Genomic DNA, 13,310 nt, shown 5'->3' with positions numbered 1-13,310 from the left:
TCCTCCTCTGGGGTGCCCCAAGTGTCTTTTCTCATTTTTTACTGTCTTACTTCATTAGCTGTCAACTCTACCATCCTCTTATCAGAGATAGAGGTAGTGGGGTAGGGGATTCCAATTAAAGTTAAATATATTTCTACAATATAGAATTATTGCTTTATTCTACAAGGCAATGGAAAAAGAATAATGTTCTATATAAGAGGCAAAATTATTCTGCCAGAAATAATGAAATATTATGAATGCTATAGCTGGAAATTGTCATAAACATGGGTCACATTTAGTCAAGAACAGAAGAAACTTCCTGAACCAAAGTAAAACTGCCGTTTTATTGTGTACATTTGTTTAATAGGATGTAACACTGTATCCCTTTGATGTAAAGCATAAAGAACATCATTTACTCTAGTAGATATTTACTTCCTTGCTTCCTTCTGGTTCAACAAATAGCAAAAATTACCATTCCAGAAGTTTCCTATAATTATTGTTTCACAGGGAGGGCAATGTTGTGTTTCCCCCCCCTCGACCCAACAGAATATTTTTTTAAAAAAATAGATGAAGGGGCTCTGCCTGTCCGTTTGTCAGCAGGGTAATTTTCCCAGCACAGAACAGATTAGGACCAGGTTTGATTTTTTTGTGTGTGTGTCAGGGATCAGATTTGAAAATGGGTCAGATCTGGTCAAGAGCTACCAAGGAGAGGGAAAAATAGTAAATTTATCCAGGCATCTCTATAGGAGAGGCAACTGGGTGGTATTTTGAATGCTGATGATGGTCTCATTCTAACCGTTTCTTCCTCCTAGTCATGTGACCCAGCGTTCTGATGCCATTAAGGCAAGGGGCTTCCAACTTGGCAAGTTTAAGACTTGTGGACTTCAACTCCCTGAATTCCTGAGCTAACATGACTGGAGGAGGAATTCTGGGAGTTGAAGTCCATAAGTCCTAAAGCGATCAAGTTTGAAGACCCCTGTATTAAGGGATCAGAATGAATTCCAGAATCTAGGATCTGCTGACTTTCCCTTCCTTGTTTTTGAACAATACTGTATTACATTATATACCTGTTGCATGTGATAATTTATGTACTAAAATAAAAACCAAGGGCTCTTTCCTGGCATTTTCCATTTTGAAGAGAAACCTGCCTTACCAAAGAGAAGAGTAAGACATAAATGTTTGTTTTTAAAAAAAAGAAATTTTAGCTCTTTTGTTCAGATTATTTCAGATAAAATATTGGCTTGTGTATGCAATGAATTTGGAAAGAGGAATAAAAAATAAAAGCTGTTTCTTGATCTCTCAGCACAAGGAAGAGATTTTTTTTTTTTTTGCCTGCAGTGCAAAATAAAACAGCATGTTAATACAACATTGAATTAAATGTTTGCAATGTATTGACATTCCATGTTAGGGAAAAGAGAAGGTTATATCTAGTACTACTATTGTCTGCTATTGCTAATTAACGGGATTTCCATGTGAGAATGTAAATCTACTAAACATTTGCTGGTGGGGTTCTTGGAGCTTGTTTTCTTGCAAATGTTTCATTATCCAACTACCCAAGGTCTGCAAGAAAACAACCAAGCTGAGAAAGCACAAAGGACTCCACAATTCAATGCTAAGCGACAAGTATTATCTTTGATTGATAAATATTTGTTTTCTTCACCTTAAATAAATGAAGTATGATGCATTTAATGATAGTTTGAACATAGATTTTCAAAAAGGTAGACACAGGGCCAATAGCTTGCCCTCCTATCCTAAAATGAATAATAAAATGGGAGTACATGTAAAATTTTAAATTAAGATGTAGTGCAACACATGCTTACAAAACCAGTTTAGTTTATACTTCTGTAGACTGCCCCAATCTGATCATATATCAGGCAGCGAACATCAAAACAGAAGTAAAATAATCCTTGGTATAACATCTAATAACATCAACAGACACATAATAGAAACCTGGCTATGATGAATGGCTACAATCAGCTGGGTTGAAGGCATATTCAGAAAACAGTTTTCAAATGCAAGAAAAGATGTGACCAAGTATTTGGTGTGTGTGTGTGTGTGTGTGTGTGTGTGTGTGTGTGTGTGTGTGTGTGATATCTTCCAAAGCTTGGAACTGTTTTAATTTAACCCAGGTGAAATGAGTTGATTTTTAGACAAGTTATCCTACCCTTAAGCAAATAAAATACAAGATCAACTGCAACCCCCTCCAGCATTGCACCTCCAGACACATAATAAACTACAAATGGAACATTACAGGTGCTGAAAGGACAATCAGATCCATGATTCATGATTCTCACAAGTTCCACCTTTTTAGTATTACCTGTTTTAAAGAATGTAATATCTTCATATGAATGGAACCTGTAGAAGAACCCATCCCAAATGAATATGTATATCAATATTACTGTTATTTGATTGGTTAATGATATTATTGTTTACTTATTAATGGGATTAGTGTGGATGTTTTTTAACTGGCTGATTATTACTTACAGTACCATGGATGTTTTAAGTCTCCAGTTATGATTTTAAATTATCAAATGTCCCCAGCATGTTTCAGTGTAATACAAGTGGGACAAACGAATAAACGAGTAAGATTTCTTCCATCTCTCTCTTACTTATACAAGGAACTTATGGCCAGCTACAAGGCTAACTTCCATTTTATGGCTCATCCATCTCTCAATTTGACCTTCATGTTAATCCAGGGAGCATGAGGGAGACTGAGACTGAGAAAGGGTGTCCAACCTCACATGACTGTGGGGATCTGAACTGAAATCTCCTGTGCAAAGGATCTGGATTTTATATCAATTCCAGTTCATAATGTTTATTGCTCAAGCCAATACGTAAGAATCTATTAACTAACATTCAGTATTAAATTGGCACCAGATAATAATTCAAGACAGGGTTGGACCTAGATCGTTTCTGAGAATGTAAGGACTCTAGGCTGATGACACACTGAACTCCACCCTTCCATCTATGCCTGCTTTTCTATATGAAGTTTCCTGAATTTTAGGATCATAGCCTGTACATTGCTTCACACCAGCAGTCCCTAACTTTTCCATCTCTAGCAACCAGCACTGCAGGCAGCACTGGTGAGTGTAGGGAGAAGATGGTTCTGTGCAAACAGCGTGCGTGTGTGCTTGCCGACTGCTTGTGCAAATGGAGTTTTGCCTAATCGCTCGCCACTTGTGTAGCCCAGTTCCCAACAGGGGTTGAGACCCCGCCTTACACAATAGCATTTATATATATAGCTACTCCTTATAATATTACATCCACACTTCATTCTGGAGTCTCTAGGAGACCAGAAATGCACTGTCTTTTACCAGCTACCTGAGCATGTGTGAACATCTATTGCACAAATACTGCCACTCAAAGCCCACCAAAAGGACTGTGGACAGAGTAATTCAGCAGGCACTAAAACAATGCTGCCACATCTCTTCATTTCCTTATTAACAGGATTATTTTTAGAACACTTATCACATAAAAAATTGAAAATAATTAGCTCTAATTATCACATTTTGTTGCCATGTTGGTCTATGACCAAAATAAAGATTTTGATTCAATATATTTGTTATGAATAAGGAAGCTTCAATCCAAAAAGAAATCACTTTGGCGGAAAAACAAATCTGGTCACGTTGCCAACTTCAAAAGCCGATACAAAAATTTATGCCACCAGATAAAAATTGAATGCACCAATTATCACATTAATCAAGAGGAAAACCTTCTACGCACCAATTCCACCCACGCTTTCTACAATTTTGTAAACAACAAACTCAAAGACTCAAGGTCCATCCCTCCCCTGAAAGGACCTAATGGTAAAGACTGCAATGATGACACCATTAAAGCCTACCTCTTTAACAGATTCTTTGGCTCAGTATTTGTAAACAGCAATGGATCATGCCCAGTATTTCCTAGCCGAACCACAGACAACTACAATGATCTAATACATATCGATTTTACAGAAGACAATGTTGAAAAAGCACTGCGCAATCTAAAACCATCTCTATCTATTGGACCAGATGGAATATGTGCCTACTTCTTGAAAAAGCTACCCACTGCCATAGCCGAACCTATAAGCATCATCGTTGAAAAATCTTTCAAGACCAGCTCCTTGCCATACCTATGGTCACAAGCCATGGTCATCCCCATCTTCAAAAACAGAGACCCAGCCTAGCTGAAAATTACAGACCAATCTCTTTATGCTGCATCACCTGTAAAGTCATGGAATCAATTATTAACCAATCTATTACCCTCCATTTAGAGACAAACAACCTGCTCTCTAATAAACAATTTGGTTTCAGAAAAAAACTATCCTGCAATCTGCAACTCTTACACTGCAAAAACATATGGACTACGCAACTCGATCAGGGCAAAGCAATAGACGCAATCTACATAGACTTCTGTAAAGCCTTTGATTCAGTGGTACACGACAAACTACTCCTAAAACTAAAATCTTATGGTATCTCTGGACATCTGCATAACTGGATAGAAGTATTCCTGTCAAACAGACAACAAATGGTCAAAATTGGGAGCGTCCTATCAAATTCTGTACCTGTCAACAGTGGTGTCCCCTAGGGAGTGTTCTAGGACCAACTCTTTTCATACTCTACCTAAATGACCTCTGTGATCATATCAAGAGCAACTGTGTTCTCTTCGCTGATGATGTAAAGCTGTTCAACACCACAGACAATACTGCTACCCTTCAAAAAACTGTCATCAACAATAACTCAAATGATTCATCCAAATTTCTTATATAGGACACCTCTATATAAGAAATGCCCCTGACTACCTGATCTTATTTTACAGCGGTTTTTATGCATAATGTTTTAGATAGCAGAGGTACCGGTCAAAATGTATACACTTTAAATCCATGCTTACTCAACAAAGGACATTCTTTTTTACAATCCTCTGGTCTACTCTAGTTCTTACTAAGAGGATAGTGTCTTCCTTGTTCTTCTTGAGATTATAGGCAGGTACTCACATTATTGTAAATACATACAAAACCAGCATTTCAGAGTAAAGGTTATTGGAGGTTTTCCTCCATATCTGGATTTCTATGCAACACAATTTTTAGAATGAAGCTGTTCAGGATAGTATGGATAGAAGCAATGTGCTTCATATGGCTTTACCATCACATTTAGCAGCAGGGTCTTTAGTTTGTTGCTAAGTCTGTAAAATGAAGAGGAAGCAGGGAGGGAAACTGTTCTGGAATTTTGTGTCCTTTGGCCTAACCCTAACCCCTCATTCCTTAATTTCAGATTCCACAGGATTGTTTTCAAGGCTAACCATAATGTGATTGAATGAAAGATCTATGGTTTTCAAGGATTTTTAGGCCATCTGATAAAAGCTACTACTTCCTATATTAGCAACAGACTGGAGAGAAAAAGGGAATAAAATATGAAGCAGTTACCCTTTCTTTTTGCCCCGTGGTGCAATTGAAAAAACATCACCAGATGTCACTTTTCAATCCCCCCCCCCCACACACACACACTCCTGCCGCTCTGATGCTTTGAAGGCTACAATGGCATAGCTAAGCCCCCCATTGCAGTTGATGGGGCTTCCTGAGTAGACAGATGCCAAGATTGCTCTGTACAGCTAATAAAACAATTGGAGCTGGGATTCAAAATCTATAAATAGCTCGAAGGAAAGCGCCCAGACTTTCTCCTAAACTAGAAGCAGGGCGACACCATTGCTTTTCCAACTCTTGTTTATATATACCCCGTAATAACCACCAATCAGTCTGCAGAATAACCTCCAAGGGCGCACAGAAGATCACTTGCGTCGGGTTTTAAAGATGCGAGCCACAATAAATGGGGTCGCCTTTGCCTTTACACGCGCGGCACAGCCGGTCTCGGTTTTGCTGGCAGCGTTTCGCCTTTTCTCGAATTTTCTCATTATTAATGTATTTAGGGCCGAGCTCTGGCACCGAACAGAAGCTCTATGGCTGCGCTCGGGCTCCAACGAGTTTCTTCTTTTCCCGCGCAGTTCGCTCCGAGCATTCGCCAACTCCCTGAATTTCTCCTTTCTGTTCGCTTGCCCGTCCGCTCCTCCGCCCCATCCTCAAACCAGCTCCGGTCTCCCTTCTTGCTTGGAGGGGAAGTTTCCTTCTTTTTCTCACTGCCTCAACGTCAGTGCAGCCTTTCGGGCTGGAGAAGCCCCAGTTTCGCACCTCCTTTACCCCGCCTGCAGCCTTTGCCCAGGTCAAGTCCCCGCCCGCCACCGCCTCCTGCCCACCCGGCGTCGTCCCCAATGCTCAAAACTCTCCCAACTGCCGAGGGGAGCCGGAAAGACGTGCCCTCCAGGCCGCCAGCCCTTCATCCCGCGCCTCAGCCTTCCTCTGGATGGCCTAAAATGATCTTCCCTCAAGTGGTTTTCTCAACCCAGATCCTGACAGGGAGCGCGATTCAGGCAGTTCCCTCTCCCCTCAACCGACCCCCCCGCAACATTCGCCCCAAAACGAGCTATACCCCGCGGTGGGTTGTTTCTCCGAGTCCCATTTCCCGACAGTTCCGTTTTCTGAAAACCCCCAAACACCGGCTTTTCCATGCCACCCACACGCACACCCCGTCCTTCCTCCAGCTTCTCCTTGCAGCTCATTGCCATTCCCGGGGACTAACCTTGTCCCTTTCCCCTGATATTTCTCCACTAGCCTGATTCCCAATACTTCCTCCGCCGCCACCCCCCACTCTCTTAAGCAGCCTGTCCTGGTCGGGGTCCCGCCAGGCTCCGATATCCAAGCGACGGGTTCGTCCTCCAAAGCTCGACCTCAACCCCCACCCCAATTTATTTGGGATGGGAAGACTCCCACACAAGCCCCACAAGCCCCACTTCTGTTTGAACACCAACTTCCCGGCCGTGTCCCAAATTTCCCATTCAATCGATCGGGCTCCCCCCACCCCCGGCTTAAGCCCCTCCATTATTTTAGGTGAGCCCCCTCCCCAAAAATGCATGTCCACAGACCACATGCAACGCTGTCCCAACCCCGCTCTTCCCCTTTCCCTTGCGCCCCGTTCCCTGTTTTCTCCCCTCTCTCTTTATCATAAATATATAAATTATGCTAATTAAGACCATTGCATATTCACCGAACCGGGTCCCCCCCGCCCCCCGATCCACGCCATACCGGCCCGCCGCACCCCCACTCACCGCTGTGCAGCCGGGAGAGAACGCTTTGCCCCCCGCCCCAGCCCGGGCTGGGGCTCCGCCGAGCCGATCTCTTCCCCCCTCCCCACACTTTTTTTTTTCTCTTTTCCCCGGGAATGATTAAAAATTCATCTCACAGCAGCTGGTGCGAAGGTTGTTGCATACACACACACAAAACGGGGGTGGGGGGTGGCAGCGCTCTCCACCCCCTTCCCAGGCCCAGCCGGCCTTAAGTCCTGCTGGAACCGCAGCCCCCGAGGGCTTGCGTCAAGGGATGCCCCTTCCCCATCTTCCAGGTACAGCCAGCGAAGCTCTTGCCCCGCCTGGGGGTGGGGGGGGAACTGGAAGGCAGGGGCAGATTTTGATACTCGGGATTTTTTAGCTGCTGCGTCATGAACATAATTTATGCAAAGGCCTTTGCCGCATCCTGCATACCCTCGAGGTTGCCGCTAGGTGGAGCAAAGAGCCCCCTCCCCTTCCCAGCCGGCTTCCCCACCCGCCCGTCCCATTTCCCCACCCACAACCCTCAATGTGAGGAAGGCTTCTTGTGCATATACTGTATAATATATGCCTTTTCCTTTTCTCTCTCTCCCGTTCTCATCAAGTCAGAGAACGGGGACGGTAAGGGGGGTGGGGGCAGCTGCCCAAAGTGAAGGTATTTCAGTAGTGTGTGTTTTTGATGCTGTCTAAATCTCTTCTTTCTCAGCTTCAGACTGAAATGTACTATAAAGGCAGATCTGGTTTTCCCAATCCTGCCAAATGCTTTTGGAGGAGGTCTGGGTGTTGTTTTTTTCCCCCCTTTAAAGTTCAACTTGGATTACTGCAGTCAGCCTGACAAAGGACAGGTAAACAAACTGCAATGACCTGGGGAACTAAAGCAGAAATCCAGCTGTGGTGTACAGTATCCTAGCCTAGAAGTAACTCCATTCTGCAAGAGGAGGATTTTTTTTTTTAATAAGCATGCAGATAGTATATACTGCCAGTATTCTTTCTCCCGCAAAGGTTTGTAGCTGTAGTTCCATGCCTGGACATTTCCACTGCTACAGATATGGTTGATTTACTTTGGGAGATGGTGGGAAATTCAGTACAAAAAAATACCTATAGCTTCAGCAAAAGAGAAGAGGAAAGAAAGAAGGGAAGGAAGAAAAGAAAGAAAGAGATAGAAAGAAAGAAAGAAAGAAAGAAAGAAAGAAAGAAAGAAAGAAAGAAAGAAAGAAAGAAAGAAAGAAAGAAAGACCAATACAGAACTGAATTGCTGTTTGTTTGATAAGAAAAGTAGATAATTCTGGTGTCACCAGGTAAACAATAAACTAATCTCTCATTTTCAATGGCAAATTATCATTTACCTGACCTGTTAGCCCTTCAAGGTAGGCCAAGTCAAGAGACAGATTTGGCAGCGATTCCATGAATGTGCTTTACAGGTAGTCCTTGACTTACAACTACATTTGAGCCCCAAATTTCTAATGTTAAGCAAAACATTTGTTAAATGCGTTTTGCCCCATTTTTCAACTTTTCTTGCCACAATTGATAAGTGAATCTGGCTTTCTCATTGACTTTTCCTTTCACATGACCCTGGAAACACTGCAGCCATCCTAAATATGAGGCATTTGCCAAGCACTCAAATTTTGGACACTCAACTATGGAGATGCTACAATGGTTGTAAGTATGAAAAATGATAATAAATAACTTTCTTCATTGCCTTTGTAATTTTGAATGGTCACTAAATGTACTATTGTAAATCAAGGACTACAGTATAACAGTAGGGTAGAATAACAGAAGTCTGAATGTCCTTCAGAGATTTCCTCTTCCCCACTTTATATTGAACAAAATCAAGGCCAGGATATTTTGAGTTTCTTTCCCATGCTTTCCTTTCTCTCAGAATGGAGTCATCTTTTCTTAATTCCCTCTTAAGGGTTGTCTCATTTCTTCCTCATTCCCAAGGTCAGGTCTACATTACGCTTCTGCCCACAGAGACCACAATTCGTTGTTGTTTTTTTACACTGCTTATCTACTTATCCTTCTGTGATTCTAAAGGATACAGTAACTTAAATCACAAACTTTATTTTGGAATACAGTGGCAAGAAAAGATGATTGCCCCAATTTTGTAAATCAGCAAAAGAGACAATATATGATTAACCTGCAGTCCAAAACTTGGTTAGGATTCTGTATTCTAGATTTGACTCAGAAAGAGGTCAGCGTGGGAAGGCTAGCTTAACAGACAAGCATTCAAGCTTTCTACAAAATATTTCAATCAGGATAGAGAAAATATCATATGAATAAAAGTATTTGCATATGCAAGTAGTCCTCAACTTATGACCTACAATCATTCCTTTAGTGACTGTTCAAAGGCACAGTGGCGCTGGAAAAATTGACTTATGACCAGTCTTGCACTTAGACCATTGCAACATTTCCGCGGTCATGTAATCAAAATTTGGGCCCTTGGCACCTGGCATGCATTTATGATGATAGCAGCATCCCAAGATCATAGAATGACTTCCTAGCCAGCTTCAGACAAGCAAAGTCAATTGGGAAAGCCTGATTCACTTAACAGGCACACGATTTCCTTTAGTGATTCATTTCACTATCATTGAGGGGGGAAAGAGGTTGTACAATTGAGCCCAACTCACTTAAAAACCACCTTGTTGAGCAATGGAAATTCTAGTCCCAATTACGGTCATAAGTTAAGGCTATCTATAATTTAAGTTGTCGTTTTCTATTCAGATAGAGCTTTGATTCACCTACTTCAGTACTGCTCAGGGCAGTGTCCATCCTGAGACTAAATCTGGGACCTTTGCAAAATGCCGAGCTGCAGGCTGCATTCTGTCAAAGAAATGACAACAATACACATTGTTCGACCTCTAAAAATTATAATGTACTTTAGCATGTGAGAGTACAAATCATCGTTGACTTCTTTGAGCCAAAGAGTCTGTTTTACATTGGATAAACACACCAGATCAAAGCTGTGCTCTGAGTAAATGAATGAAGAAAGGAGATGAGCATTTAATGGAAAGAAATTATGGTAATAACCAAGAGCTGAATTTATAACTTCCAAAAATGTAGTTCTGTTTGCCATATATAGCCAGCTACTGCTTTTCTAAACATGAAACGACCACATTTTCCATCAAAGCAAATGTTTAGGAAAAAAAATGGTTGTCTGCATCCAGATCCATAAACATTTATATTGTGCATGTTCCTTTTCTGTAATGTATACCCAAGTAACATTGTCAACATCTTCAATAACAACTGAATCCATTTTGGTAAAATGCCTCTGCTCTGGTACAGCTGGTTTTCAGACATCATATCGCAAATCAGCTAAGAACTTAGTTTGCATAAGCTGCCTGGTGATTAGAAATATTTAAATACATCCATCTCACTGAATTTAGGCTCATTTACATACATTGGCATACTATTAATATAATACATTCAAGAAAATAGAGCACATTAATTTTTTAGCTCAATCAAGAGATCAGCAGGAATTCTAAAGCAACATTTTAGAAAGGGGAGCAAAATATACTTTAAAAAATGAAAGCTCTTTATAGATGTTATCAAATGCACTATGTATTGTAGAAATCTTCACAGATCTTTGTTCCTTTTGTAATAAATCTGTATTTATTGAGGTTAATGTAGTTAGTGATTGCTCCTCTATCATAGTCAGAACTCCATTTTATACATTCTGCATTCTGTGACAGGTATTTTTTAAGTGCTGCAATTTTGTATAATCTATATGCCCATTTTGAAACCACCTCATGCTATTACTAATCCACACTTACATATGTTCAATAGCTACTAGTAAAACTAAATTTCCCCTAAAATGTCTTTTCATTTAGATATTGCGTAAGTACTAAAAAAATAGCAAAAAATGCCCAAGTTGAATTATAGATCTTTTTCAAGGTGATGAATATGCTTAACATAAAGCTATAAGGGATTATAAATCTACTAGTAGTATGCATGTATGTAGTGTATGTATGTATGTATATATATATATATATATATATATATGAAATTTGTTTTCGTAGATTTTCACGGGTACAGGTATGTAGGTCTAGGTGTGTTCAGGTCTTTTCCCATGTAAGACTAGGAGTATCTTGGCGACGTTTCGGTGAGGTCCCACTTGCCATCCTCAGGCTGGTGCTTTTGGCTTCGTGCCAGTGCAAGCAGTGTGTGATCGGAGCTGCTGTCTATAAATACTGGTGGTGGGGAGCTGGTGTGCTGGGCTGGTTGGCTGCGCTGCTGCCTCTTGATTGGTTGATGGAGTTGATGTTGGTATAATGGGCTGTGTGATGGCTTTGTGAGTTTTGTTGTGGAGTTATCCTGGATCTCGTGCTATAATCTTCTGGGTCGTTTGTTTTGTAGTGATCTTTTTCCATTAGCCTCTTGTGTTTTAACTGCTTGGGTAATTGGTTGTGTTTTAACGGCTTGGGTAATTGGTTGTGTGATGGGCTTGTGAGTTCTTTTGTTGTGGTATCCTGGGTCCTGCGTTGTAATCTCCTGTGTCGTTTGTGTTTTGATCTTTTTTCCATTAGCCTCCTGTGTAGTAACGGCTTGGGTAGTGGGTTGTGTGATGACCTTGTGAGATTTATTGCTGTGGTATCCTTGGTCTTGTGCTGTGATATCCTGGGTCATTTGCTGTGTTGTAACTTCTTGAGTTCTTGTGGTGTAATTTCCTGAGTTTTCTGATGTGATATCCTGAGCGGGTGGCTGTGATGTAGCATTCTGGGTTTTAGTCTGGCTTCGAGTTTGGGGTCTGGGTCTGTGTTTTTGGCGTGTGTCAGCTTGTTTGGTTTTGGGGTTGGGGTGTGTGACAGCTGGTGAAGCAGCCGTGGTCTGGTTTCTGGATGGTGGTTGTCCTTCATTTATAGGATGGGCTTGGGCCTGGGTCTGATGAGGGGGATTGGTGGTGGTGTCCGTGTTGTTTTGGGTCTGGTGTTGGTTTTCGTGGCTCACACACTGCTTGCACTGGCACGAAGCCGAAAGCACCAGCCTGAGGATGGCAAGTGGGACCTGTGCTTTTAAAGCTGTAGTAACGTTTCGGCAGAATCTCATCTGCCATCATCAGGCTTCTGTATTGAGTTCGTCTGTGAGTCAGACTTTCACAGCCATTTCTGTTTTAAATTTGGTGCTAGCCTACTGCTGTGTTAGAATGGTTTTTTCTTCATCCTGATTGGTTGGGAGTCTTGGTCTGTGTCCATTGGTCTTGGAGTTTGCTGTGTTCTGCTTGATTGGTGTTTCTAGTATCTTCTGTCTACAACTTTAAAAGCACAACTATAATGACGTGGGAAAATACCCGAACAAAGCTGAATACCATACATACGTACGTACGTACGTACGTACGTACGTACGTACGTACATACATACATACATACCATGTTTCTCCAACAATACGGCCTCCACCAATAGGAAACCCCACCATGTTTTATTGGCATAAAACCAAATTAAGCCCCTCCCCCCAAATTAAGGCCCATATTAAACATGTGACATGGGGGGGGGGGAAATGGCGGGGGGGCTTGCCGTTAGGAAGTACTTTTGTTGCATGCCCGGATATGGTGCTGCCTGTGTTGGTGGGGCACTTCATATCAGGAGACCGCCACCGTTGCTTTCCCTTCTCCCCTGCTGCTGCGGTGTTAGAGCAATGGCGCGGTGTTTGGCTCAGCCATTTGCGGCCAGTCAGGGCTCTTCCCTGCAACCGGAGCCCTGAGGAGACACTTGGCTTCAGGTGCTCCTGTCGCCGCCTTCCCTTTGCATTCGAAGGTAAAGCCAATTATTTTAAAAACGACACCCTACTACAACAAAGCCTCCCCTGCCCGAGAGGGCAGCCCAACCCCACGTGGGGAGGCGAATCTCCCGGGGCCGCAGCGTAGGATCGGCCCAACTCAGAAGTGCCCAGCTGCCATCTCTGCCTGGTGCCGGGCAGAGCGCGAAGAGCTTTGCCTGGGGCACCCAGCACAGCTGACAGGCGGGCCCTCCTTCCCTGCAGCAGAGCTCTCACCAAGGCAGTGAGCGCCTCCCCACCAGACCCTCTGCTCATCCCACCAGGGTTGCGTCGGAGCCGTGCGGGCTGGGCAGAGCTGGGAAAGCACCCGCGGCTCACTTTCCTGGCTCTGCCCAGCCGGCACAGCTCTGGCGCGGCCCTGGCAGGATGAGCGGAGGGTCCACATTATTTGTAGTGGGTTATGATCTGCCCAAGTGTTGGTTAATATTTC

At 42.7% G+C, this 13,310-nt stretch overlaps 1 protein-coding gene across 4 annotated transcripts in view; it reads right to left on the bottom strand.

The window, feature by feature from the left end:
- Positions 1-13,310, bottom strand: part of POU6F1 (POU class 6 homeobox 1) — a 55,684-nt gene that overhangs the window by 28,203 nt on the left and 14,171 nt on the right. The window contains exon 1 of one of the 4 annotated variants that reach the window (XM_026714749.2): positions 7,114-7,543. The exons of 1 other annotated variant lie outside the window; for it this stretch is intronic. The gene's annotated coding sequence lies outside the window, so the exon portion shown is untranslated. Of the gene's footprint in view, positions 1-6,587; positions 6,658-7,113; positions 7,544-13,310 lie in introns of those variants that run through there. 2 more of the 4 variants (XM_087925296.1, XM_087925297.1) reach the window with 2 other exon arrangements.

Source organism: Pseudonaja textilis, chromosome 2 (genome assembly GCF_049901715.1).
Source record: "Pseudonaja textilis isolate UNSWEBS1 chromosome 2, rPseTex1.2, whole genome shotgun sequence".
NCBI classification, from domain to species: Eukaryota; Metazoa; Chordata; class Lepidosauria; order Squamata; family Elapidae; genus Pseudonaja; species Pseudonaja textilis.
Note: the sequence above shows the minus strand (reverse complement) of the source record. Positions and strands in the feature narration are given on the sequence as shown.